General features: G+C 41.0%; 2 protein-coding genes across 7 annotated transcripts in view; one reads left to right on the forward strand and one right to left on the reverse strand.

The window, feature by feature from the left end:
- Positions 1-26188, reverse strand: part of MED12L (mediator complex subunit 12L) — a 394672-nt gene that overhangs the window by 199390 nt on the left and 169094 nt on the right. The window lies entirely within an intron of this gene.
- The window catches only part of P2RY14 (purinergic receptor P2Y14), a 105012-nt gene that overhangs the window by 61862 nt on the left and 16962 nt on the right, over positions 1-26188 (forward strand). The window contains exon 1 of one of the 5 annotated variants that reach the window (XM_059688129.1): positions 21555-21715. The exons of 3 other annotated variants lie outside the window; for them this stretch is intronic. The gene's annotated coding sequence lies outside the window, so the exon portion shown is untranslated. Of the gene's footprint in view, positions 1-21554; positions 21716-22155; positions 22282-26188 lie in introns of those variants that run through there. One more of the 5 variants, XM_059688128.1, reaches the window with a different exon arrangement.

A 26188-nucleotide genomic window follows, 5' to 3' on the forward strand; every position in this document is an offset into this window, starting at 1 on the left:
AGTGACACCTAGGATCTAAAGTACTAGCTCATAAGGTCGCAAGCAATGTGTTTAACCTTATTAAGAAGCTACCAAACCATTTTCCAAAGTAGATTTATTACTTTACAATCCAATAAAAAATGTATGAAAGTATTAATTGTTCTATTTTCTTGTCAACCATTAGCATTGTCAGTTTTGGGGGTATTTTTTTGTTTTATTTGCCATTCTAGTGGGTGTGATTTTAATCTTGTCATTTTAATCTGCATTTCCCTGTTAACTAATGATGCTGAGCACCTTTTCATGCATTACTTGGTTAAGTATCTTCTTTTGTAAATTGTTTGTTCACGGTTTTTGTCCATTTATTAAAATTGAGTAACATCCTGTTTAACAAACCTAACAGGAATGAAGTCATGAATATGACCCAATGGAGCAATCCAAAAGTATCCATTTACAACAGATACTATGGAACCCAAAAGTATCCATCTAGAGCAAATGCTATGGCCCTGCCTTATGACAAGCTTCCGGCTAGGGCAGGGATAATCCAAAGGTTTTATTTTTGTACAAAGAGCAGATTCACCCAGCACACAAAATGGAACATAGTTTGCTCACAATCATTTTTTCTTGTTTGAATATACATTAGAACAACCACTATGTCATTAGTGTAAACTGAATTTTCCTTAATGAATTTTAGGTTTCATAAAAAGTCAGTGATTTATAGCAGCTCTATTGAAAACCAACTTTAAAATAAGTAATATGTATTGCAAATATTACTCTCAGGGGATATATTTTCTGTATCTTAAAACATTTGCATTATTTCACAGGCTTTACATAACTTTAAAAATGTTGATTACTATTTGTTCTGGAAAACATATCAACTCAAAACATAAAGAGAATTATTCCTGCTACTTAGATAAAGACTATTATCTAGTGTACCTTAAAATAGAGCATTTCAAGCTATTACTTTGAGATTTTACTACGAAAATACAAGATTCAGAAGAGTAAAAATACTCTTTTCTATTTTATTGGGATTTGGAGAAATTAATAGGTTAACTAGGGACCCAGAGAATTTTGTAAGTACTTAGCAATGCGATTGATAAAACCATCTACATTCTAAGAAATGAAGACACTTATCTGAAGAGCTACAGGACAGCTGCTTCCTGACAGCACTGAGCCAAACACACCCATGGTGTAGCAGGTTCATTCCTCATTATTCGGCCCTAGTGATTAAGTTTCAACACAACCGAGGAATTGCCATAGGAAAACTATTTACATCTGAACAAGAACTTAGGCATTCATTTGTAGTTTGCACATCCTCTATATTTAATGATTACCCAGGTTCACAAGATAACATGTCTTGGAAATAATGAACAATAGCTGCTTAACATTTAAGGTAAAATATAAAAGAAGTACCACATAAGCCCGGTATTATTTCTTTTTAAAGAGAAAAGAAGGTTTTGTGTCTAGCTGCTTGAATTTGATTAGGTTATGCATTTAATTCATTTTCTCATGAAGTATTTCAAGTATCCCCATTTCCTTAATAGCATGCCGTTATTATTATGCCTTCCTAAATGTGTAGTCCTTCCACAGTCAAAAAATAAATAAATAAAAGAGGCAAAACCTCCAAATAAGGAATATTAACTTAAGTGCTATTAGCATAAGGTGTTTACTCAAAAGTAAACTTTTCTTTAAAAGAAAGTAAGAAATGCTAACATGTAAGAAATGCACTCTAGAATGAGCTACCCAGACAATAATTTATTTATATAAGTTCTCATATACTTCACAGTATTGGTATAATTCACCAATATTAGCTGAGAAATATAAATCCTAACTTTCCCTAAAATCCACTTCAAATCATATTGAAAGTGCCATAGAGATAAGATTGATTTCAAGTAAGGAGTGATTTTATAAAGTTACAGACTTCTATGACATAGGGGGTAGGGGATGGGGGGCATGAGCACACCACTTCCGCCTGGGAGAAGGTAGCTTTTCCTTCACATAATGTCTGCAGCATTTTTTTATCCTGACTCTTGACTTTCTCCTTACTTACCAGGCAGCCAATTGCCTCATGCTTTATTTTATCCTGTGCCAAACCACTAAGTCTCAAAGCTTTTCTCCTATGGCTGGAATTCCTTTCCATGATTTTGTTCATGTCACTTACTCATTCACTCCTTCATTTACTTAAAATCTTCTAAGGGCCAGAATACAAAAGAATGTTTCAGGAAAATAGCATGAAGCATCCTTCCCCTGCCCATGACCTATAGTTAAGACTACTGTGGAAGTAAAAAAGGGGATTATGCTATCCTCCTATCTAATAAAAGAGAAAAATGGTAATTGGCGTACGATGATACCCTTTTCATTGGCTAATCAGGGCTATATGCAAATTAACTGCCAACTATGATTGGCAGTTAACTGCCAACAAGATGCCGGTTAATTTGCATATGTAGGCACAATGCAGGGAGGCGAAAGGGAAAGCAGGAAGAAGCCCCCTGCCACTGACAGTGATCAGAAACCCAGGGGGGAGCTAAGAGCTGGGGGGCAGGGCAAAGGCGGCCCTGGGGCCGCCTTTGCCCTGCCCCCCAGCCATGATCAGAGAATCAGGCGCCTTTGCCGCCCTGGCCAGTGATAGCAGGAAGTAGGGGTGGAGCCAGCGATGGGAGCTGGGCACGGTCGAAGCTGGCAGTCCCAGGAGCTAGGGGTCCCTTGCCTGGGCCTAAAGCGGAGCCCACGATCACGGGGCCGCTGCAGCTGTGGGTCCCCGCTGCCCGGGCCGGACGCCTAGGCCAGAGGTGTTAGGCCTGGTCAAGGGGCCGATCCGGTGATTGGTTATCGGAGGGTGATGAGGGTCAACTCCTCTGGCCGAGGCATCAGGCCTGGGTGGGGGGCGGAGCCGGGGATTGGGGGGATATGATGGTCCCCTTGCCCAGGCCTGAAGCCTGGGTCAGAGGCGTCAGGCTTGGGCGGGGGGTGGAGCAAGCGATCAGAGGGAGATGGGGGTCCCCTGCCCAGGCATGATTCCTGGGCCAGAGGCCTCAGGCCTGGGCGGGGGCCAGAGCCAGTGATCAGGGGGAGATGGGGGTCCCCTGTCCAAGCCTGACACCACTGGCGGAGGCGTCAGGCCTGGGCAAGGGGCCGTTCAGGCAATCGGAGGGTGATGGGGGTCTACGCCTCTGGCCGAGGCATCAGGCCTGGGCAAGGGGCCGATCCTGCGATTGTACGGTGATGGGGGTCAACGCCTGAGGGCTCCCAGTATGTGAGAGGGGGCAGGCTGGGCTGAGGGACACTCCCCTCCCCACACACACCCAGTGCACGAATTTCGTGCACCGGGCCCCTAGTCTATAATAATAAAAGCATAATATGCTAATTAGACTGGACAGCTGAACGACCTTCTGGATGAAGCCGGGGCTGCAAGGGCCGAGTCCCTTGCATGAATTTTGTGCATCAGGCCTCTAGTTAATATAGTAAGTGCTTTTGTGCAAACATAATTTTAATAATGTCTTCAGTCTAGATAACTTGTGTTTAATGTTAAGTTCATTCAATCAGCAACAAACTGCTTTCCACTGAGTAGTACTGTGAATATGGGCCTAAAATTTTCCTATGTTTGGGATTTCCAGATGCATTCCATGATAAGGTTCAAATATTTCACAAATTTGTTTACATTTTGACTTGGATAAGTTCATGTTCTCATTTTAATAGAGGATTTTGAATGCCTTGGAAACACAGTATCAAAGGAAACCTAATTGCAGTAAGTCCTCACTTAACATCTCCAATACCTTCTGCAACTTTAAGTGAAAGAAAAATTTGATATGTTGGAGGAACAGCAGCAAGAGGCCAACACAGCTGCATCAGAAAGGGCGAGGCAGAGAATACAGGGGGTGCAGTCAGAAAACTGGGCAAGAACTGGCCGGTCACAGAAGGCCATGCAGGCCAGGACCCAAACCCAGATTTGATTCTCTTTCACTCCGCGGCCCCTGGGTATGTTTGAATAAAGGCACAATTTGTGTTCTTGGAGGCCCCTCTTGCAAGTGGCTGGAGAAATGACTATGGGGGTTGGGGGGAAAGAGCTATGGAGGCTGGAGGACCAGATAGGAGACTCCTGCTTCCCAACAGTGATTATAACTGAGATTAAGTTTTTAAATACACAAATAAAACTGCAACTGAGAAGGAACAGTTTCAGAGGGAAAGTCAGTCCATCAAACATAAATGAAAAAACTCTCCATAATGGGTTATGTGCACTTTATATAATTATAAGTCAACTAATGAGTTTAGGGTTATTAGTTAATAAACCTAAAACAGCCACAAGGAGTTTTCAATAAGAGCTCTCCAGCACCTTCCTCTTTCTTATCTGACAAAAAACGCCCCTACTGCCCTCATGAAAGAGTTCAGTGCTTTAGTTTATAGGACAACATAGCCAACGATTATTTAATTTTATGCTAACTGAGCACAAACTCTTCCTGGTACCCCACTCAACAAGTTGAAAAATAATGAAACAGTTACAGCAGTGGTATAGAAGACCAACCTCAAAACACAACCTTCATAGTACTGAGGGGTGCCTGGCAGGTGTGGCTCAGTTAGTTGAGCATCATCCGGTGCACCAGGAGGTCATGGGTTCGATTCCAGGTCAGGACACATGATCGGGTTGCTAGCTCGAACCCCAGCAGGGGGTGTGCAGGAGGTGGCTGATAGATGATGTTTCTCTCTCGTCATTGATGTTTCTATCTCTCTCCCCCTCTCCTTTCCTCTCTCTCTAAAATCAATAAAAATATGTACATTTTTAATTGCTTTGTTTAAAAAAAAAGTTTTGAGGGGAACATAGAAGGATATTTATAATGATGAGGAAATTATGAAATAATCCAAATATCCATTAACAGGGAAATGGTTACATTATGATTCTTTCCCTCAATGGGATGGCGTACAACTATTCATTTTGTTGTTATTGTTAATCCTCACCCTAGGATATTTTTTCCATTGATTTTAGAGAGAAGAGAAGGAAAAGAGGGAGGATGGGAGGGAGGAAGAGAGAGAGAGGGAGAGAGGGAAACATAGATGTGAGAGAGGCACATTGATTTTTTTTTTAATTTTATTGTTTAAAGTATTACAAATAGTAGTACATATGTCTCATTTTTTCCCCATTGACCTTCCCCTGGGCTCCCCTACCCCATGGCACATGCCCTCACCCCCCTGCCCAGTGTCTTGTGTCCATTGGTTATGCTTATATGCATGCATACAAGTCCTTCGGCTGACCTCTTACCTCCCACCCTCCAACCCTCCCTGGCCTTCCTGCTGTAATTTGACAGTTTGTTCGACACTTCTCTGTCTCTTTATTTTTGTTCATCAGGTTATAATGTTCTTTATTATCCATAAATGAATGAGATCATGTGGAATTTTTCTTTCAATGACTGGCTTATTTCACTTAGCATAATGCTCTCTAGTTCCATCCATGCTGTTGCAAATGGTAAGAATTCCTTCTTTTTTTTACAGCAGCATAGTATTCCATTGTGTAGATGTACCACAGTTTTCGAATCCACTCATCTGAGGCACATTGACTGGTTGCCTCCCGCACGTACCCCAATCAGGGCCAGGGATTGGACCTGCAACACAGGTATGTGCTCTTGACCAGGAATCGAACCCATGACCCTTCGGTGTGAAGGCTGACACTCCAATCACTGAGCCACACTGGCCAGGGTGGCGTGCAACTATTCTAAAGGCAGAGATAGAGCTTTAGCACCTGACATGGCAAAGTCACCTAGACATATGGGGTTGCAAGCAGTGGTAAGAGAGCTTGACCTCTGCCTATCCGTATCTGCCTATATGTACCTGCCTTTCCAGGATTGAATATTTACTAACATTATTGAGGGCTTCCTACACTTAGGCAATCACTGGTGCTTTGTACAGTGGGGCCTTCACTTACGAGTGTCCCGACTAACGAGTTTTTACTAACGAGTTTTTTGAGATACCAGCTGTCCCTCCTCCGATTTTTTGCATTGAGTTGACAGAGTAATTTGAGTTAACAAGCTCCTTAAGGAGCTCCTTAATGAGCTCGGTCTCAGAACTAATTAAACTCGTAAGTCAAGCCCCCACTGTATTATCTCAATAAATTTTTACAACAACCCTATGGGATACACAGATATTCCCAATTAACAGATGAATTAAGTATTTTAGACAGACTCAAATAGCTGATAAGAGGGGGAAGCAGGGTTTGAATCCAGGAATTCTAACCCAGTAACTCATATTCTTAACCTCTATATTACTCATCCCTTAAAGATGAGTCCTTACTCACTAAGTTTATTAAATCAATTTGCCTTGGATTCTTCCTTTCAAATAACATTAAAGAAAAAATTTCCACTTAGTGTACTGGGAAATAATTTTAAGGAAAATCAAATTAATGAGGAAATATGCAAAGCTCATGACATTTTGGGAAGTTATGACCCAAATGGGCATTAAACTCAAGATTAAAATACAAGGCAACTTTGCAAAAAAATATTATTCCAAGGTTCAATGAAAGAAAACAATGCTGTCAGTCCTCATGATGGTAGCAAATCGTGAAGGCCACGTTTGTGAGCTTCCTCGGCTGCAGCTGTTTGTGAACGTTCAGCAGAAAATGTAATGTTATCCGGTTTAATTAAACAGATGTCATCGTTTTAAGGCAAACTAGGAAGCTCCCAATCAGCAGGTATTCTTTCAGCAGTTCCACATGTTGATGACAAAGGAATGGGAGATATTTTAAGATGAGGTTAATGATAAGTCAAGCCACTAACAGGTCCTGGGACATCCTAAAAGCTTAGGAACTGTGCACACTGCTGTCTTGTTGATCCATCTCTACACCCACGTGAGTCGTGCAGAAATGCCCTACTCCTTATCCCTCATCCAACACGTTCACGCATGTCTCCTCTCCTCTTCCTCCTCCACCATCACCACCACCACCACCACCACCAGTACCTCACAGCAGTGCTGTCTTCTCAGCCTAGGGGACCAGCAAGGGTACTAGTTGAAGGCATCTCCCTGCCTCAACTCAAATCCTTTCCAATTGTGTGACCTTGGGCAAGATGCTTAACCACTCTGCCTCAATGATCTCATTTAATTGGTCTATATTAACAGTACCCACCTTATACACTAGCACCAGGTTTTAATGTGTTAATATAAATAAGGAATTTAGAACAGTATCTGGTATGTTATAAAAACTCAATAAATGTTAGGCATTAATGTAGTGCATAACTAGGAGGCATAAACTCCCCTCTAATGGTTAAATCATTAGGTGAGTCTTCTTTTACCTCTATTTTACCACTTACAACAAAATAACTTACTATAACAACGCTAAGTTTTACAATGACCTTCATTTTCTTCTTGTCACTTTCCTATGTTTTCTACTTATCCCATGCATTCCTTAGTAATTTTTTTTAAATTATGTTGTTTAATGTAAAACAATCCTCACTGAATTCCTTTCCCATCCTCCTGGCTGGGTCAGAGACCACCCAAAGCTCCACCATGTCAACACTGTGGCTGAGCGAGCAGGTGTTAGGACCGCCCACACACACCATGCTGACATTCATACAGGGCCCAGGATTAGTATCTGCAGAGATGTCAGGGCGCAAGCTCTCCACAAAAATTCCATAGGCCTAGGCTACACTTGCTACTAAAAATGAATAATTGAAATTCAAAATAATCACTGGTATGTGACTTAGAACTTAATAATTCTAATAGGATATATTCTGAAAGTTAAAATGTGTCATTTATATCAGAGTACTTACTCGGGGGTTCCCAAACCCCAGCTCTTGTATGAAATGATTATACATTTTTCTAGCTTTCTGGCTTTCACCAAATTCGGAAAGATCTTTACAGCTTAAAGCCACTGCAAGTGTTAGTTTAATACTGATTCTCAAATTTTAACATGCTTGTTAACATGTACCCCGGGGTCCATCCTCAGACTTTCTTTCCTTTTTGGGGGGTGGGGGGTGGGGGGGGATGGGTTGTCTAGGGCAATCCCTGAGAATTTGCATTTCTAGCAAGTTGTCAGCTGATACTGCAAGTCAGGGTCCAGGAACCAAATTTTGAGAACCACTAACAAAAATTTATAGGGCATTTTGCCATGCAACCAACCGCCCTAATAGAAGTGACATAAGAAAACGAATGGCAATTTCTCTATTACGTACCTGTGAATTACCACTTAGTGCCTGCCAATACACCTCCACCATCACTACTACCTGTATCATTTTCTGGTCTCCCCAACATTTATATATGCAACACACCTCCCTAATCTCTCTCATATACAGGCATTTTCAAATGAGGGTGAGGAAGAGTATAATGTAGTTTTGAAAATCCCACCTGTTGTTTGAGAATTAATTGCATAAACAAAACAAGCCTCTGAAGATGCTCTCATCAAAAGAATCAAAACCAGTCCTGGCCAGTGTGGCTCGGTTGGTTGGGTGTCATCCCATGCACCGAGAGGTCGCTAGTTCGATTCCCAATCAGGGCACATGCCCGGGTTTGGGGCTCCATCTCCAGTAGAGGGCGTGCAGGAGGCAGCCAATCAATGTTTCTCACTCCCTCTCTCTAAAATAAATAAATTAACACTTTTTTTAAAAAATAAAAGAATCGAAGCCAATGTCATTAAGTCACTAAACACATAGGGGCCACCAGACAATGCTTGACCTGCACCACACAGAAGGAAATGGGCCAGACACAACCTCACCCCAAACTCAGTCTGGGGAGATGGAAAGCGAGAGGCCAGCATAATGGATGTGATGCCCTTAGGATAAAGATAAACGCTGAGTTTTTTGTAGCTGTCTTAGCACAACTATAGCAGGAATGGTATTCTTAACAGTGGGACGTGATTACAGTCTTTTACACAAATAAGCAGTTTATTACTTTTTTAAAACTAGGTCCTAATGCTTCCACACCCAGGAAAGTGTTCATGGAGGAACAACACTCATCAACACGGAGTTGTACTTAAGTAAACTGTCATTAAAAACCAGCTTTACAGAGGTGTTAGCAGAGCTAGGTTAAGAAGGAAATAAGAGGTGAATATAAATTCATTGTATGTTCTCTTAATATCGACTCTTACACAAGCAGTTTTAAACTAGATGGACCTTTCACCATTTCCAAACACCATGTCCATTAATTTGAATGGGCCTCATTCTTTTTACAACTGGAGCACTCATGCTCTGCTACCCCCAGCACAGCGATCTCCCAGCCACACCCATTAATACAGTGAGGACCCAGCAGTGAGCTGAATGCTGTTCTGGACCAAGAAATTAAGAATGCCCAAGCTCCCCCTTAAAGTGGTTAAAGATCTGGAATATTTATCACATAACAAAAAAAAGGGATTTGGGTCTAAATAATTTATAATTAACATGTAAGGATTACAAAAGGGGGAGAACAGAATGAATTAACACAGTCAGGGACATCATAAAAGAACGAAGTTAGAACAGAAAATAACAAAGCAGGGGGGAAAAAAAGCATTGGGGCTAAACTGTAAGTCAGAATGTTTGGTTGGGAAAGCAATGAGCTCTTTTAAGTGGTGATAGAATCTTCCTAAAGACTAGAACTGAGTATTTACATATGTTAGATGCTCAATAAATAGTAGACAGCATGTCCTAGCTGGTTTGGCTCAGTGGATAGAGTGTGGGCCTGGGGACTGAAGGGTCCTGGGTTTGATTCCAGTCAAGGGCACATGCCTGGGTTGTGGGATCGATTCCCAGCAGGACGCAGCCAATCAATGATTCTTTCTCATCATTGATGTCTCTCTCTCTCTCTCCCTCTCCCTTCCTCTCTGAAATCAATAAAAATATATTTTTAAAAAATAGTAGACAGCAATCCTACATCAGAGCAGCATTCACTACCAAGAGAGACAGGTACAGCCTGTTTGTCTGGGGCTCATTTTAAGGTTTAGGTAAGTCCTGGGCCTTCAAAAGACTTTGCATATTCTAAGTTCCTATTCTAACTATTCGAAGTACTGGTCTTAGAGTGACCTATATCCCACGATAGATCCAGTTCACTCGGCAGTCCTAGTGTAATTATAGTGAATGTTCCTTTCATGCTCAGAAATTTAAATAATAAATTGTAAGTTCGCCCTAGCCATGTGTTTTGCCTAAGTCTTTGGTAAAGGAAGCCCCTTCAAAAGTATTTCCTGGGGCAATGAACTTCAGATCAGAAAGCTCCTCCTCAAATCTAAAGGCGAGAAGAAAATGTACCACAGTTCAAAAGGAGCGGCTCCTTCGGAAGGAAAGCCAGAGTAACGGCACTGCAGAGCCTGTGCTCACCAGAGCAGCGGTCACCGTGCCAGGGCACATGAATTAATCAAACTCAAATCAAAGGAGCTAAACAAGTAAACACCACAGGTGAGCTTTTTGTTCCACATCATTCCATTCCCAAACATTACTGAGTGGTTTAGGGGTAAGAAAATCTATTGGATTTATTACTGATAATAAATGTACAGCATTATATATTTAATATACACATAAATACATATATCAATAAAAGAAATAAATATCTTCATCAAAACACTTAACTCTTTTCACTAAAATGCACATGTGCACACACCAAATACCTTTAAAACAGGAAAGCACTGTCACTCAAAGAAGAGCCAACCATTCCAGTGGCTACATTAACTGAGCTCCATGTGCACCTATGCAGGCTGGATAACTGGACTGATCCGATGGCTCTCTCTATTCTAGGCCCACCCCAGAAATGCCTGAAGTGCATAACTGGTATTCCAACTAAGTCACAAGAGGGGAACACATCAAGTCCAGCAACGAATATAAAGACACCAGAAAGTCTAGTTTTCATGGAGATTGTCTCATTCTTAACTCTAGCCTATAAAGACAGCTGACCCAGAAAGTGTCTCACCTTGTCCCAGGAGGGGGATGAGTGCTTGGAGTAAAGAGGGAAATGCCTACTTCTTGTCCAGGCATGACACACAGGCCTGCTGGCCCACACCAACAGACCACGAAGGGTCCAGGAAGTTCTGAGCAGAAAGGAAGCCCAGGTGTGAATTAAATGGTGTGTCCTTATATTGTAATTTCCTAAGGGAAAGGGACCATATCCAATTAGCAAGATTCTCCTTATAACCTAGTTCTCCATCAACTTCTAAATGTCAATTCATTTGGGTTGTTTTCTGGCTGTTCCAGATAGACTTTTATTTTTTCATTAAAACATAGCTAATATACAATATTATATTAGTTTCGGGTACACAACACAGTTATTCAACATTTATATACCTAACAAAGTGATCACCATGGTAAGTCTAGTAACCATCTGACACCATACAAGGTTATTAGGATACTGACTGTATTATCTATGCTGTACAGTGCATCCCCATGACTTACTGATTTACGACTGGAAATTTGTATCTATTATTCCCCTTCAGCTTTTTCCCTCTTTCCCCTACCCCTGTTTCCTCTGAAACCACCAATTTGTTCTCTATGTCTATGAGTCTGTTTGTCTTATTTTGTTTGTTCATTTGTTTTTTGTTTTTTTGTTTTTGATTCACATATAAATAAGATCATATGATGTTTGTCCTTCTCTGTCTGACTTATTTCATTTGGCACAATACTCTTTAGGTCCATCCATGTTATCAAAATGGCAAGATTTCATTCTTTCCTATTGCTGATTAATATCTATAGTAATAAAAGCATAATATGCTAATTAGACCAGACATCCTTCCGAATGTCCTTCCTTCTGGACAAAGCTACAGCGGGCGGGGGCCACAGCAGAGGCATCAGAGGCTCCTGGCTGCTGCAGAGGTGGGAGGGCGGGGGCCGGGGCCAAGGCCCTTGCACAAATTTCATGCATCGGGCCTCTAGTGTGTGTGTATGTGTGTGTGTGTGTGTGTGTGTGTGTGTATCTCATCACATCTTTGTCCATTTATCAATGGATACTTAGATTGCTTGTGCTGGGAAAAATGGGCAGCTACATGCAAAAAACAATGAAACTTAACCACTTTCTATACCATATACAAAAATTAATTCAATACGGATTAAGACTGAAATATAAGACCAGAAACCACAAAACTCCTAAAAGAAAACACAGGCAGTAAACTCTTTAACAGTGGTCTTAGCAGTATTTCTTGTCTTCCCAGGCAAAGGCAACATCAGCAAAAATAAACAAATGTAATTCCTTTGGTTTTGAATTACTAAAATATCTATGAAGCCCACAGCTGCAACTGTAGTAGAGGCATATTCTGCACAGGTCTTCTAGATCAACACCATTTTTAAACTCTTCCTGAGCCACAAGTAATCACATATCTTGGAAGCAACAAGGTAGGGGCCGAGCCAGGCTTGCTGCTCTCTGCATTTCCATCTGCATTTAGAGGTACACTTTTACTTAGTTTAGCCATTAGGGTTTTTTTTTTTTTTTTAAATATTTCAATAGAATAAAATGGGTTCCACTGCTCTGCCACTCAAAACAAAACTAAAAAATATACACATATTCAGTCTTAGAACATATGCTTGAACCCACCTGTACAAACACTTTAGAGAGATACAAGAACTGCCCAAAAAAGCCTGAAAATTTTAAGGAGGAATGGATCTTAGGTCATTTTTAATCCAATTCTTTTAAATCCAATTCTCTCTTTAAAATTGAGGAATTAACTGACCCATTGAACATTTAAATAAAAAGCATATTAGTACAATACCATCTCCTTCCTCACTCTTTACCCAAAGTCCTGCAAACCTTACTAGTGACATCAAGTGTTCAGATCCTATTTGCAAAACCTCTAAATGATATGCAGCTATAGGACACAGCTACAGGACACAGCTGGATGCTCCCGGAATTAAAGGCCAAAATCTTTTCTAAGATATGCCTAGTAAGGGGCAGGGTGGGAGCAGAATACAATTCCATTATCGAAAGCAGTTACTAACATTTATATGGTTTGTGCCACACACTGTGTGCATTCCATATGTACTGCTTCACCTAACTCACACAGCCTTGTCCGGGAGGCACCACGTCAGCACGAGCACACAGGTGACGAAGGCAAAGCTCGGAGAAAAGTACACATACTGATGCCAAAGTTCCTTGTCCTGGCCCTGCAGTAGGCAGACAGGGCCCTGCCCTAAAGGACTCTAAAAGGGCCCACACACATCAGTTTTTGATGCCAGATCTAAAACAAATAAAGACAGAAATTTAAAAAATCCCTGCTTCCTCAGGATGCGCACAGCTCTGGGCATTCAGCAGCCACTGTAAGTAAAAGCAGCTTGACCGTGAGCATTCTCATTCACGTGCTACAAGGGCACCTTAAGAATTTAACAAAGGGCCACTCCCAGACTGCACTTCTTTAGTCAGTCTTTCTTCCTCCTTCAAGGCAACAAGAAATTTTCTTTACTTTCTTTACATATATGCAGCATCCATACTGCTATGTACTAAAATGTGTATGTCACAACAAGTCCACAAGCAAATTAAAGAAAGTGGTGAGGGTCTGGAGCAGTTGATTACGCCTCTGAGCGGGTGACCGTATAGCACCCAGGTCTGATCCATCACAGGGTGGCCTTATCTGTGCCTCTGAATGAAAATGAACCCCAAAAGAGGGCCTGTAAATGCCTCAGAGCACAAGGATCCATGGATCGAAATGGTATGACTACTGGATCTGTTCCTTCACCAAATTTTATTTTATAGAATGTAAATAGAGCTTGAGGCCAAAAAATGAGCTTGAGGCCAAAACAAATTGATTACGTTGTTTATATACAAAATGCCTAAAGTTACAGAGGAAAGATGGGAAAGGAATTGGCAATATTAATTACCATTCAAATTCTGTAGTATGGAGAAAATGTTTGAAATTTAAAAATTTGTGTGAATCTCATCTACACCAAATGGTCCAATGACACTTGCTAGACAGAAGATAGTCTAAACAGAGGCCAGAGGAAAATTATGATAAAATATAAATCGATATTGTGAAGGTCAATTTCAAAATCCTATTTTCTCCAACCAATTATAATCTTTTGGAGATAAGAAACCCCCTGCAATGCAAGCTTTTTTTTTTTCCTTTGGTCTATCATCAAAAAAATAATACTTATGACAGGCAACATTGATTCTCCTATGTGCCAGGAACTCACAAAAATATTTAAGTGGATACTATCATTATTTTTGTATAGATCATCCCAAGGAAGAGAATGCTAAGGCACAGAGAAGTTCAGTAACAGGCCCAAGGGCACAGAGCCAGTGAGTTAGCCAACATTATAAGTACTTATAAGGCAACATTATAAGAAGCAATCTACTTCAGAGACATTATTTTCAACCAATCAGACAAACTGTCTCTCACACCCCCCAAGACCACAAGGTCAACAAATGTTTCAACTACCGAAAAGGCAAGATCCTATAAATATTTAGACTAACAACAACATGCCAATTGGCATTCAGTAAAAAGAGGATTAAATTGAAGTTGCAGAATAAGCACTACAGAGAAAGACTGGACAAAAAGCTGCCTCCCAGGCCAGGCCACTGAAAAGCCATTCCAAATGGTTCTGAGAAAACTTGGATCAAAAATATCTGCAATCTCTCATAATCATTTCCCATTTAAAACTGCACCATTCCTGAAATTTCAGAAGCAGCTGGGTCATGTGCTGCTTTTTTTGCTGGGTTTTTTTGAAGCTAAGTGCCTCCAGTGGAGAGTGGTAAGCATCCCACCTCTGGGCAAGCAGCACATATTCGTATGTAAAGTTGGTAAGTGATATGAGGTTGCCAAATGGTAAGAGAACCTTTAGCAAATTCAACCATTAATTTTTTCCTATGTCCCATTAAAAATAACAAAAACACACACAAAATCCTCTGCCATTTTCCACAATAAAACCGAATGGATTAATACCCAGTCAGCTGAACTATCAAAATATTTACAAAATGCTCTGTTCATAGGAACTTCTGTTCTCCTCACCTAAGGAAAAATAAACGCTTCCTGCTTTTACTATTATTTACTATCTCCTGGGCCTTAAAATAAGAGATCGTCCAGACCTTGCTAAACAGTGCCATCAGCACAATATGCTTTAGTCTTCCCTGGAGGGTGGCAGTCAGATGTGACTTCTGGCAGCGAAGAGGTATTTTAGGACCATACATTTTGTCTACAACAGGAAAAATAGCAGGACCCTAGAAACTTCTCAAATCGACAAGAGAGAGAAAGAGGAGCATGCACATTCACACTCCCTGTGGGAATGAGTGGAACCAGGGACCACGGAATGGAAGGGGAAGCCCAGCTTCCTCACCAGGGAGTCAGGAAGCTGGGCCAAAGAGCAGACCACTGATGTGTGACCATCTCAAAAGGTCTGAATTCAGCACGCTACTGCATCTGCTTATTTTCTCCTGGTATTACGTTTATAACTTGGAAACACTACCCCTAGGGTTATGTATGGCTCTCATCTGAGAGCTTTCCTATAACCATCGTTACTGGGCCAAAGACTTCCTCAAATTAGAAATTTTTCATAGAAATCAACATTTACTAAAGCTGCAAAGCACAGCATTCTGTATCTACTATATATTCAATAATTGTTCCATCTCAAGAAAAATTTAAAGCAACAATTAGTCTGTGGTTATATTAACAAGAGCCCCTACCACTGACTTGACCACCTACTTTGGCTGAGCACTGCAGGAAGAAAACACATTTCTTCATTTAGACTTTCCAACAACTTTGATGAGGAGGTGACAGCAGACCCCTTTACAGATGGGAAGCGGAGATTTACAGAGATTACATAACTTGCCCAAGGTCCCCAGGCTAAGAGGCAGAACTCACTTTTGTTCCCAAATGTAACTCTAAGCACATTATGCAGGGTTAACTGCAAAAAAAAAATCACAGATTAACCCACCCCTGATTCTGTCTCCATGCTGGAGTGGACACGTTTGCAGTAATTTTTTCTTTCATTTTGTCCTGGATGACTCTCTAGCCAAAGATGGCGAAAGGATTCCTCTCAGCAGCAGGCTCTGGTAGACTGCCTGAGGCCCCTAGGAAGAGACTGACAATGTGTGTAAGAGGCTCATGGCAACACAGATGCTCAGCTGTGCTGGGAGGGGGGAGGGGTTAATACTTATGCCCCTCTGCTGAGCAATATTCAATGGCCATAGACTCTCTCTCTACTGGATGCTCATTACCTAGACATTCTCCACTTTTGATAGATGACAAAAGTTTGGGTAGCTATAAGTCACACTCTCACACATGAAGGTTACCAATTAGTATGAACCCCCAAAATAGTATTTTTACAAATGAGAGTCACTGTCTTCTTCCTGCATCCCCTCCCCCTCAGTTATTTGGCAGTTAGTTCTCTCACATTACTTATTCTCACGTGAAATTGGTCTCCCAACAGTCTCATCAACTCCACAAGCCCATCCCCAGTCTGCCTACTTATGACTCAGAAGCTTTTATCTTCTAAGTGATCATCTATATTTTTAAAAAGATAAAATCAGGGGCCTTGCTTATCAAGTATAATATAATATATGGCTTCTGGGAAAACTACAAGAGCGCAGCATGCACAGGCTCAGAATTGATTTAGGCTTCAGGTAGCATGTAAGTTTTAACAGGAAGACAAGAATAAAGACACAGTTTTGGAAGCGGAGGTGTGACTTTTCCAAGGCAGCACCAACTGCAACCTGCCAAAAGCAAAATACCTAAAACTGAGAACCAAAAGGGCCCTCCACCAAAACATAACAGAGAATTATTAATCAGAAGAATGTGTCAATACACATTTCCTCTGCCTTTGAGGTATAATACTAAAAAGTATCTATCCAACCAAAGTTTTATATAAACACATACCTGGACTTCATATATTTCTCTAAACACAGCTGTTGACAAAAGTGCTTTTAAACTTACTCATACACATGCAGCTAAGAACTGAACTAAATGAAGTTTGGCTCAAATTATAACTCTAAAGTGATAATAAGAACTAATATTTATACAGCATGTTTACATATCTTAACTGACTGGAAATGGGAAATGTGCAGCCTGGACAAAAGAAGGCAGTCTCTCCAGGTCACGGGAGGAGGCTGGGGATTGCCATTCCTTTCAATACAAGTGATAAGCCTCAGCCATAAATAACATTTACACAGCTCCAATTATATGAACAAGGGATACTGACTTATCCAAAAATTGTAGTCTTAACTATCCAGGTGAAAAGAAGTGTGGAGGGTAAGGGAGCTAAATCTTCATCTTCCACACAAATAAGTCAACAGATACTTCTGCAAGCCAAGAACTGTCAGTTATGTAGCAATATCAGGGTTGATACCCAAAATAAGAATTACAAAGTGAAAAGGTGGCCACTGGGGCACAGGGACTATTACTAAATTTCATTACAAGTTTTATACATTGTTTGAGTTCCTTTTTTTTTTTTTTAAATATATTTTATTGAGTTTTCACAGAGAGGAAAGGAGAGAGATAGAGAGCCAGAAACATCGATGAGAGAGAAACATCGATCAGCTGCCTCCTGCACACTCCCCACTGGGGATGTGCCCGCAACCAAGGCACATGCCCTTGACCGGAATCGAACCCGGGACCCTTCAGTCCGCAGGCCGACGCTCCATCCACTGAGCCAAACCGGTTTCGGCTGTTTGAGTTCTTAAAGTACATCAATGCATGACTTGATGAAAAACGTTAAATTAGTTTTATTTGAATTACTAACACAAAGAAATAAAAATTAAAAACTTGTCTAAATGTCTTGGGCTAGGAATAGAAGACAAAAGAAAAAAACAGTGGAGGTCCTCTTTCCTTAAACAAAATTACCTCCTGGGTGGGATGCCTATGGATTGCTAAGCAAAGGGGTGATGTGCCAACCCCAGGAACAGCCGGGCAACATGGGGGACAGAGGCTGCAGAAAAACCACATGCCTTCCCATCCAACACCCCAAGTGACTACACGGATAACAGAATTGGGGAACATCACCAAAAGACCTGCCATCCCTCCCCCCCCCCCCCACACACACACACACAAACCAGGATATTTAGTCATTACCATCTATGATACTGAGGCCTAATCAGAATTCAAATCAAGCACTGTAGGAATTTAGAGGGGGCATTACAGTCTACTCATGCTTAGAGGGAAGGTAAGGAAAAGCACCATAAACAATGGGGTCCTGGGTGGGCTCTAAGAATACACATGAGGTAGAGATGGAGGAGAAACAGCCTGATAAAGGCCAGAAGTGAGAGTATAGATGGTGAGTCCGGAAATGGAACGTGGTTTAAGCCACATCAAATGGCACACCTTGTGCTGCTGTGGCTCCACCTGAGCTTGGAGACTATCAGCAGGGCTGGGAGTCAGTTTAGAGGTTTCTGGCACAATGCAAAACTAGACAATATCAACTTCAACACAGTAAAAAAAGCTGTGCCTCTAAAATTATTTCATTTATAGAAGTACATCTTTGATGTTTAAACTGATTATCTTGCTTTGGACAGACTCCTAAATCCCAGACACTGATACTTACCTCATTATTCAGGGCTCCTCTCATATCCTCAGGTTTCCACACATCCTTAGGTTTGTGCCAGTGGATTCTGTCAATATTTTTCTTTATTATCCCCCAGAGTGTTGAATGCCTAAGACTTAGAGATTGTGTTTCAGGTACCCCCTCCCCACCGCTCTCCAGTCAGCCTACAAAATGGAATGCCACTATAAACGTACAAGTTCCATTAATTTTTTTTCTTTTGACATTCTTGTATAATACTTTCGACTTTCAACACTGTCTTCATTATTTAATGTGATGAAATTGAATCAAGCTTGATCTGCCCATAACAAAGAACAGATCTTTAAAATTTTTTAATTTATTTATTGATTTTACAGAGAGAAAGGAAGAAGGGGGAGGGAAGGAAGGAGAGAGAGAGAACCATCAATTTGTTGTTCCAGTTTTTTATGTACTCATTGGTTGATTCTTATATGAGCCTTGACCAGGGGTCAAACCCACAACCTTGGCATATTGGGACAATGCTCTAACCAATTGAGCCACCTGGCCAGAGCCCCCAGGTATTGATTTTGATTAAAATACACACATATGACTCAAGTTTTTTGTTTTGTTTTTGTATCTGAGCTAGTTGTAGCAGTTACTGTATTACAAATAAACAAACCTATCCCTGCATAGAAAACTGAATATTTATAAAAGACAGTTTGTTTTTATGTCACGGATCCCAAGCCTTCCAAAATAAAAGTGAACGTATTAACTTTTACTTTGGCTTTATCAACGTTTAGAAGTCTCATTTATGAAAGAAACCAAGTGCTATAAGTAAAACCTGGAAGAGAAAATTAAGAAATCAACACATCTTTACTTTTGTATTATTTTTTTCTTTTTTATTATTTTAATTCCATGAGTAAAAGAGGTAGGTACTGCAGATTAAAAGTGAGACGATAATGCTGTGCTTCAACAGCTCCCCGTCCCACTGGGAGAAATGAGGACAGACCATTCGCAAAGAGGGCACACCCCTCAGGAGCACCGCGGGCCCCCACAGCACCTTGCTCACAGAAGTGACTAATATTACTTGGTTAACTAGTGAAGAGATGCATAAAATCTGTCATTTCAAATGTATTTTTGCTTAGGCTGAAGCCAAACATTTAATTTTTAAGATGACTCCATGTAAACAGAAAGCAGATGTAAATAGAGCAGATGTATGTGAAGAGAATAAAAAGTGAGGCTGACATTCTAGAAACAAAGCTCAAATTCAGGATGAACCAGGTGGAAGGAGAGAATTTTTCCAGACAGTGAGTTCAGGCAGAGGAAAAGCATGAGCCCACGCAAGGAGGCAAGACCATGGATAACTGCAGGAAGTCCCAAAAGGTCAGTGCTGCTGTTGGGTCAAGCTCAAGGTCAGTCAGGGCAGAGATGAGAGTGTCAGTCACGCACACCAGGTCTGCCAGGTCTAACAGCATGAACTTACCTTGTAGGGGAGAAGGACCCACCAAAAGGACATGGCCATGCTTGTCTTTTAGAAGTATCCCTCCCATGGGTGACTGGGGGCAGATACTGTGGGTGGGGAATAGACTGGAGGCAGGGGATATAAGCAGAAAAATGACCTTAGGTTTGGAGAAAATCATACACAAGAAATATTTAGGTGTTAAAAAAAATCATCAGGCCGAAACCGGTTTGGCTCAGTGGATAGAGCGTCGGCCTGCGGACTGAAGGGTCCCAGGTTCGATTCCGGTCAGGGGCATGTGCCTGGGTTGCGGGCACATCCCCAGTGGGAGATGTGCAGGAGGCGGCTGATCGATGTTTCTCTCTCATTGATGTTTCTAACTATCTCTCTCTCTCTCCCTTCCTCTCTGTAAAAAATCAATAAAATATATTTTTAAAAAAATCATCAGGTTTTGGTGAGTGTCTGCATAGGAGTGATGAGACAGTGAAGGAGAATTTAGTGGCTTTGAGCTTGGGTGACAAGTAGACTACAGTACCAAACAAGAGGAACTCACGGTCAAGGGGAAGTTTTGAGGGGTTTTCTTTTGTTTGATAATGATAATAAGCATGATTGACAATGAACATGCTACCCCAATGCAAAGGGAAAGAAACTGACAAAACAAGTGAAGGTAATGATATAGGTCCAAAGTTGGATGACTTCTAAGTAAACAGAACACAGGAAAGCCGGGCCCGTCCCCCTGAGAGACAAACTATGATTGCATCAATCCAGAGTGCCACATAAGAATACAGAGTCCTGGCAACAATCCGTTAAATAAAAAATAATCCAGAAACTGGGGTCAAACGGGGTGCTCTCTCCCCTTCCCTTCCACTCTCTCTAAAAATCAATGGGAAAACTTAAGGGAGGTGGGAGTAACCTGAAGACAGATGAAGAGACCTAACAGCACCAATTCAATGGGTATGTCAGAATCAGAGCCAGACTAGACCAGGCACTAAGTAAACAGCCTGAGGTCCTTACGATCTTTCTTCTGATTTGGTTGTTACCTTGGCCTTGGTTGATCAAGACACTCAGGTGGCCCTGGCCAGTTCGGCTCAGTGGATGGAGTGTCAGCCGTCAGACTGAAGGGTCCTGGGTTCAATTCTCATCAAGCACAATGTACCTTGGTTGCAGGCTTGATCCCCAGCCCTGGTCGGGAAGCATACAGGAAGCAACCAATCAATGTGTCTCTCTCACATCAATGTTTCTCTCTCTGTGTCTCTCTCCTCCCTTCCACGCTCTCTAAAAATCAATGGAAAAATATCCTCGGGTGAGGATTAACAACAAAAAAAATGCTCAGGTAAACACGTACTTGCACAGCCTCCCCACTTCTTTCCCTGATACTGAAATGGGAAATGCTCTGGTCTGTTTTACTCTCAAATATTTTTCGGGTTTCCAACAAATTTTAAGGAGTTAGTTGAAGCCATGTGAATTACAACTTGAAAAAACTTCCCAATAAATATAGAAGCTATTCTTACAACAGCTTCACAGGAAGAGGTCAGAGCTAGGCATGGGAAAGACGGAGCCTCATCAGGCTGCAGTTCTCACTTGGGGGTCGCCCTCTACTCTCCCCCTGCACCCAGTTTAATCCCAGTTATTGCTGGCTCAGACCTCGATAATTTGTAATTTGTAACCCTAAGCACAAATCAGATCCAACTTATACAAGCACATCGTACATCTGGGCTCCAAAAAGGACTGGACATCTGTAGTACTTGACATTCAAACCATTGGCAGGAAGTCAGCATTTCATAGAGCACTTTAAAAGTTTTGGTTTGAGAGCTAATGCAGCATTTCCACTGGTCAACACGAGCAGCCCAGGCAGAAAGCAAAGTATATTTCCCTCAACATCAGATGTCACAGTCGCTGACCCAATCTTGTCTACAGAGACCCTAAGGGACTTGAAAAATTGGTAAGTAAGGAAAGTCCAACCATTGTTGAGTATATTTAAAGACCATTGTGATTTCAATGTAAAATGGCTTTTTGTGCTTTTAATATCCCCCAAATTTCTTAATGGATGGGATGACAAGTGACAGATTTACCATTGAGATTAGACTTTTCAAAGACTAACTTAACTTTCCCTGTAAATGTTCTTTTTAATTTCAAGAAGCAGGCTTTTCTTCAATGGGCTCATGCATTAGGCTGTAGAAATTCCTACTTTAAAAAAATTGTAAACTCATTGCTTGTAAAATATAAGACAATGCTGTGTGTATGGGGATAGTGAGTTAAAACCAGTTTGGGATGTGATAAAGAGCACCAATACAGCTGGGGCATGACGTAACCCTCAGGGCTAAGGGAGTCCAATGAAAAACTAAAATGCTCAGGGGAAAAAAAGAAAACCAGAATGTTTGGTTTAAGATCACAAAAGGCCACAATCTCACTAAAAACTGAAACCAAAGGTGAAATGCTTCACGCAAGGAAGCATTTAAAGTCTTCTCTGAACCACTAAACGCCTGGGCCACGGCTGTGGATCTAATGGTGAGTCACTGCTTTTCAAGGGAAAGAAACAGGAATTAAATATGCCTCATAGTTGCTGTTTTAGCTCCTGTTACTGTCTTAGGTTTTGATTTCCACGTTCTTGATTCTTAACTTCTGATTTCTTCCTCTGCGATTTCACAAACATTTAAAAATCAAGCATGGATAGCTTTTTAGCTTTAATTTGTGGATGGCAAGGACAAAGAACATAATTTGTGGAACTTGTTCTATGTTCATTTTTCTAGAAACTGAATAGTAAATTCCATAGAATCTAGGCTAATAGCTTATTTAAAAACTTAATTTGTGATTAGAATCCACTCCAGTTTATTTTCCAGACAAAATAATTTTTAAAGAACCTCATTTTCCAGAGAAATTATAAGAACACTGCCAGTGAAGCAAGACTTCCAGAGGATAATTAACCAACTGCAAGCACCTCACTCTCTGCCGTGAAAATTATTTTTAAAACCATTCAATTTAGTATTTTTTAAAAGCTCTGGCTTTTTAACAAATGACTTTAAGTGGAGAAACTGCAACCTCCTAAGTCGCCTAACTCGTTTTACACCTACAATTGTTCTTGCCAGCATTCCCCACTTAAAGAAAGCATTCACAGGAGAAAATCTCTCTCTACACAGACACACAGACATTCAAATACAGACACAGATCTCCCACTTACTGTAATTAAAATGAATTGACTAGCATTTTCAACTTGTATCTCCGCATCAGTACCACCAATTCTAGGGAAAGACTCATTATCACGTTCTTCAACACATTTCACTGGTTGCGAGAGATTACCATATGTCATCAAGACATTCTGAGAAAAACTCCAGAGTAAAGTTTTTTTTGGAAAATATAACAAAGACCTAGGCATACTTTCCCCAATATACCCTTTGGTACAATTATATAGATTTTTTTTTTAACCACTGATATATAATTTTACTTATAACTATTAAATGTATTAGCATTAACCCTATAAAACTGCCATTTTTCCCGATAAAAAAGTCAATTTGTCAGCAATTTCATGTGACTCAACACAATAATAAAGAATCAGCCTCAAAAGGCAATCCCAGAAGTCAGAACACCGATAATGATGATTTACATAATTTTACATGATCGTGAGATGTGGACTTCTAATTGTCCCCATAGGCATAGTCCCCTGCTTTTAAAGGCTTTGCACAAATACTAATATCAAAATTGGGGGTTTCCAGTGCCAAATTACATTGGGAAAGACCTTCTATTACTGGCTTTACTTTACAGATTAAGAAATGAGGGTCCAGAGAGGTTTAGTGACTTGAACAAGACAACACAGCTAATAAGGACAAGGATGGTATTTGGGGAAAAGTCATCTGGCTTCAAGTCTAATGTCCTTTCACTGAACCCATGTTTCCTCTGACCTAAGGAGATGAATATGCCCAATAAAAACTGTGATTTATACATAAACAGAAGTTAGAGATGCAAGAGTACCCAAGCCTGGTCTGTCCCTTAGCTAGCTGTTTTCACAACAATGGCAATAATCACACTGTATAAGAGACTCAATGTTATTGGGACTCAGACTTTTAGAGGCAATCTCGTGGAAAAAGCAGGCACTTTACAGATAAACAGCTGAACTGTGACACTGAGCTACTTTTTTGTTATTGTTTTTTAGCTCTTTTGCCTGTTTGATCTTCTCCTGTCCCATCCTATCTAATAATCCTATCTGATAACAGACAAACATGGCAATTGACCGTACCTTCGCTACGCCTCCCATTGGCTAATCAGCGAGATATGTAAATTAACCTCCAAAGAAGATGGTGGTTAATTTGCATACGTAGGTGCAGAGCGGCGGAGCAAAGACTGAAGGCGGCTCCGGCCAGAGCAGCGAAGACTGAAGGCGGCTCTGGCCAGAGCGAAAGCCTGGGTCATGGGTGCCGGAGGAAAACCAGTGCCGGCAGCCAGGGGAAGGGAAGGCCTATTGCACGAATCTTTTCGTGCAACAGGCCTCTAGTTATCTATAAAACATCATGATAAAGCTATCACATGCAAAGAGCTACAAAGATACCAACTGAGTCATGCTAGTACCAAGAACATCTCAGCTATTTAATTAAAAATGGAATTCCTTCCCCCATTCTTGCTAAGAACTTATTCGTTAGAAGTAGTACTAGCAATGGTAAAATTCCACAAAAAAATGTTTGAGTTAGAATCTGGCACTCGTGGAGCCAAAAAAGAAATCACAAAATAAGGGGAAATGAATACTTCTCCTAATTTACCCTGCTGTCACTCCAACAGGAACTGGGCATCATGAGCACATAAGTGGTGCTCATGAAACATGAGAGCCTATTAACATAAGTGGCCAACACTGGAAACTGGCAGGCCAGTCCTTCATGGAGAGACAGTGGGCCTGGCTGTGAGGGGGCTGCAGACCTGAGTCCGGCTCATGAGCCCCATACATGGTGGTTTCCTGCAGAAAAAGGTCCAGAAAGACACTCAGGTGATTTGCTTCATTCACATGTTTGGTGAATAGATGGAAAACCAGACAACCTTAAAAAAAAACAAAAAACAAAAAAACCTCAACAAAAATGTAAATGAAAGGTATCTGAGTTGGAAGTTTCAAATTAAAAAAAAAAAAAATGTAATTCTTCTTCACAAAAGTCTTGAGTCCCATTTTGTTATATACAGAAAAATAAGCAAATTAACCCCCAAAAAAATCTTATAGGAAAATAAAGTAAAATATATTTTCACCAGGAATTCTCAAACTTTTGGTCTCAAGATCCCTTTTCTACTACTGAGGAGCCCAAAGATCTTTTGTTGTGTAAGTTATACCAGCAATACTTATTATATTAGAAATTACAATTGAAAAACTTATAAATATGTATTTTGAATTCACTTAAATGATAGCATCGAATTTTAACACAAATAGCACATTTTTATGAAAAATCACCATATTTCAAAAAAAGGTTTTAGTTGAAAAAGTGGTTTTATTCTATACTTTGCATATCTCTTTAACATCTGACCTTAGAATCTCATATCTACTTCTACATTCAACATTAAAGTATAGGTTTAGAGTATAATGAAAAAAATCAAATCTCACATCCTATCTAATAATAGACAAACATAGTAATTGACCGTACCTTCGTTATGCCTCCCATTGGCTAATCAGCATGATATGCAAATTAACCAACAAAGATGGCAGCTAATTTGCATACTGCAGGTAGGGCAGGTCAGCGCCATCCCGCCTGCCCTGCCGCCATCTGGGCCTGCTATCTGCAACCCAGGGTGGCAGGCGTCCCGTGTGCGACCCGACCTTGGGTGGCCAGGTGGTGCAGCAGTGATCCACTGGCCCGCCCGGGCATCCCGTGTGCAACCCAACCCGGGGCGGTCGGGCGGGGCAGCATGGCTCCTCTGTCACCCCAGCTTCCTCATCACAGCTCCCTTGGGGGCCTAAGCCTTTAGTTGGACATCCTCCGACGGCTCCCTGGCTGCCAGAAGGATGTCTGACTGCAAGCTTAGGCCTGACCCCCCGGGGAGTGGGCCTAAGTCAACAGGTGGACATCCCCCAAGGGGTCCTGGACTGCAAATGGGCGCAGGCCGGGCTGAGGGCGCCCCCCCAACCATGTGCACAAATTTTTGTGCACCAGTCCTCTAGTAGATACATAATAGGAAAAGGAAGCAGTGTTTTATTTAACAGGCTTTTGGATTTTCTTCTTTGGTACCACACCAAAACTCAACATTGGCAGTTTTTTAAAGATTGGATCCCATGTGGAATCTAAACCCATATCAATGAATGTTTGTATTACATTAAAAACCCTTAGTCTAACTTTGTCTTTGAATGACTCTTTCACCCATGCTAGATTTTATAACATCATATAATCAGTCATTGGTCACTTAGAGGTGTGCATTCATGCAGAATTTTTCATTATATAGTATCAAAAATTGC

Source organism: Myotis daubentonii, chromosome 3 (assembly GCF_963259705.1).
Source record: "Myotis daubentonii chromosome 3, mMyoDau2.1, whole genome shotgun sequence".
In the NCBI taxonomy this organism is placed as follows: Eukaryota; Metazoa; Chordata; class Mammalia; order Chiroptera; family Vespertilionidae; genus Myotis; species Myotis daubentonii.